Source organism: Aptenodytes forsteri, unplaced genomic scaffold (assembly GCF_000699145.1).
Source record: "Aptenodytes forsteri isolate BGI_AS27 unplaced genomic scaffold, ASM69914v1 Scaffold183, whole genome shotgun sequence".
Lineage (NCBI taxonomy): Eukaryota > Metazoa > Chordata > Aves > Sphenisciformes > Spheniscidae > Aptenodytes > Aptenodytes forsteri.
Window position 1 is genome coordinate 3,066,582 of NW_008795918.1, and position 3,588 is coordinate 3,070,169.

Genomic DNA, 3,588 nt, shown 5'->3' on the forward strand with positions numbered 1-3,588 from the left:
CCGGGCGGGTGGCAGGGCCTTCCCGCTCCGTGCGGGGCACCCGCTTATCCCGCGCGTCGCCTCACCTTCCCTCAGCAGAGGGCCGCTCACGCAGATGTGTAGCCGTCTGGTGCTCAGCCTGCTTCTGCTCGATGCAGGCTGAAGTTGAGAACAATCAACGTCGTTAAAACTCACTGGTAGCTCCGTAGACCTGGCTATAATCACAGAACATCGTTTCACTACAAATTGAAACAAAAAACTCGTGTTGTTACTTATGCTCTCTCATGATTCACCTTTCAAATACAGCCTCCTTCAACGAAAGCGTGTCTTGCAACTATCCTGCAATTGAAGAACTACTGTTTAAATATCATTTGTCTCATCATACGTTTCATATTATATGTAATATCATGTGCTACACAGAAGTTGTTTAAAAGTGAGTCTGCAAAATCTATTTCCATAAAATAGGTTTTGGATTTTTTTGGTAACTTAGTAACTGGTGGAGTGTTCAACTCTTGACTGGGAATCTTGAACTGAGACAGTTATACTATGAAATATAAGTATTTACACAGTCTTAACTTGAACATGTGTCTGGGCTGTATCACACTAGAAAAACAGCTTGGATACAATGTCAACAATGTCTCTTCAACCATGTGATGAGCCCATTCCTACTCAATTAAATGCAACTAGAATTTTACATCCGATGTAAATTAAACTATTTTAGTTAAAGCAGTTGAATGCTGAATGCATGGAAAGGGAGAAGATTACTATGTAAGTCCACATATACACCCTCTTCAGAAAAGTTTTCCTTATAATTATCTTAGTGTCCTTGCCATTAGCAAAACCACTAATTATTAAAGAACACCACCGCCAATTTGGATAACTGAAACTAACTGGAGCAGCTCTTTATCACGTCAGGGTATGGTGGTTTTCAGATAGGCTGTCCTGTAGCATGTTCTTCATATTGAACTTGATAAAAAACAGAAACATGTAAAAACCCGTGTTCTCCAATGCAGGAGAAAAACAGCAAAGCCAGAAATGCAAAAGAAACCCAAATCTTTATTACTAATCTCGTCTGCGTGTTTTGCCACTTAAATTAGAGCTGCTCGTGTTTGCTGGTTTCTGTGTTTGCCATGGGAGTGTATTCTGTATCTGTTGTTCCACCTTGCTTCTGTGGATCAGGAATTACCTTTTTGAGAGTTTGATGTCTTTTAGCATTTAGACTAACTGAAGGATCAAGTGTTGAGAAGCACAAAATGATGGATGTCTGAGGAAACCCTGAGGTTTTTTGCTTTATTTTTTTTCCTTGGCAGACTCAGAAATACAGAAATAACAGTCTTTACAGCTTGCTTGATATCTGCTGTTGGAAGAGATTTGCATTTAGTAACTTTGACAGAAAGAGTGGCCCAAATTAATATTTAACCACCAGAGAGATGCAAGACATTTCTGATACACCAGAAAGAACCATGCTGTATGACCAAAAAGAATTTTTTTTTTCTAAATGCTATTTTTGTAATACCACCATCATGAGGAAAGGTTCAGCTTAAATCTAATTATGAGGTTTATACTATTTTGAAAACATTTAAGAATTTTAAGGACCCTTTTAAGTGGGCAGAGAGACGGAGTCAATCTTAGATGAGTCAAGCATATCCCTGTTTAAAAGTAGGCTATTTTTTTACACAGTACATTGCGCTGTGTTCCTATAGAAGACTGAATAGGGCAGCTTGTTTAGTATGTTCCTTTGGCAGCCAAAGATATTCTGAGTAAAGCAAAAATAAAACCATTGTATTCCTATTTATAAATGAGTTTTGAATAATACTTGCCATTGAAATATCTCAAAATCATAAAGTCTCACAACCATACATTTAGGCTGGGAGAGATGATCTACGAGCATAGGTGATGATTAAGTTGCTAGTTACATGATCTGCAAATGATGCAGCTAAGAATTAAGGGCAGAGTTACTATTTCACACTTAAGTGGATTAATCAGGAGCTACAATATAAAACCAAAAGAATTTTCTTATATTTCATATAGCACCGGTGAACTGGGTGTTGCTGGCATAGCAATAATTAAAAGTATTTGTCTGTAAACCTGTTGTGCAAAGGCTTAGACTTGTTACACCTTCATAAGATTTTGGTGGGCCAGTAAATGCAAAAAAGGTTGAAACCTCTGTCCATACTCACTTAATAGCCAGTTTTGAAATCCAGCTGCTCTGTTCGTACCCTGTCCCACTTCCAAGACAATACAGGCTCTATCGATTTAGCTGCTAAGGAAGAACACGATCAGCACTAAACCAATCTAAATACCACTGTCAGCTTCTCGCAGGCTGGTGGTAGGAAGGCTGTGTCTTTTGCTTCTCCATGGGGCTGACGCAGTCCTTACCCAACCACCCTCCCCCTGTCAGCCCCGGGGTGCTGTGCCAGCTGTGACACAGGCCTCCAGTGGGCCTGAAGCCTGGTTCCTCTTGAGATAAAATCTACAAAAGGATCCTCAGACTCCCCTGGGGGAGCCCACAGTACTGTAGGAGCATGGATGACTGCCCCATCCCCTCTTTCATTTATGTTCATCAGCCTGTCCTTATCGGCAGGGACAGACAAAGCGGAGGTGGTTTGTGTTCAGGTTACATGCATATCTACTGCGCTGCAAAACACAAAGCAGCCCTCATTCAAGCCCCTCCAAAAAGTTTATGATCCAAAGCGTGTTTGTTTTTTTTAACTCATTGGCCTTTCAGTAAGAAAAAGGATCCTTTCTACCTTACTACTTCTTGATATCAGAAGCAAAAATGGAACTGGAAGACATTTTTTTCTTGCTCATATTGTGTGAGAAGCTTTAATTAAGTTTCTATGGAGCTGAAACATAGCTGCTGTTGTTAAATATTTCCTCTCTTTGACTTAAGAATTTTTGCCCTTATCTTCAATAGACACATAAATGTCGGTAAACTGTCCCTGGCACATGAAGCTAAGCACAGGCCTGGGGTGAATCGAAGGACTGGGAGTTTAGACCAGGTTTGTGGCTTTTTGCATAATGTCAGCTCATTGTGAAATTCTTTATAGTGTTGAGTGTGGGGAAAAAAATGAATACAAATAAAAAGTTCTTTTTGGAAGAATCAGCGGGAGGGTGTAGTGAGAAGCATGGCTTCTTTGAGTGAACCAGTGCCAGAAACTTCTACTGGCACAATAGACGGGGTCAATCCAGGACAGGCAAAGTGGCTGGATACTTCTTTCAGCAGCAGTGCCAGCTAGTGATAGCTGAAGCTGGCATGAAATTGGACCTGAATCTGTTACGTAAAGCAGGACCTCGCAGGTCTGTAACTTAGGTATGATTCCAGGTCTGCAAAGCTTATGGGCTCTTAAATCCAATCTGTTCTCAATCCATACAGGAATCTCCGTGAAGTGTATGTACATGTGTATGTGGGGGAAAGGGATGGGAACTTAGGCAGGCAAAATAGGACTGGTAAACCACTAAGTTACTACCCTGTCCGTATCCTGTGGAAGCTATGCAATAGAGACGTTGTTCAGGAGGCAAAAGTACATATTCAGGGCTTTGACAGGCAGACACAAAGAACCTGGGGCAGCATCCAAAATTTGGCGGGGGGGGGGGGGGGGGCAGCCC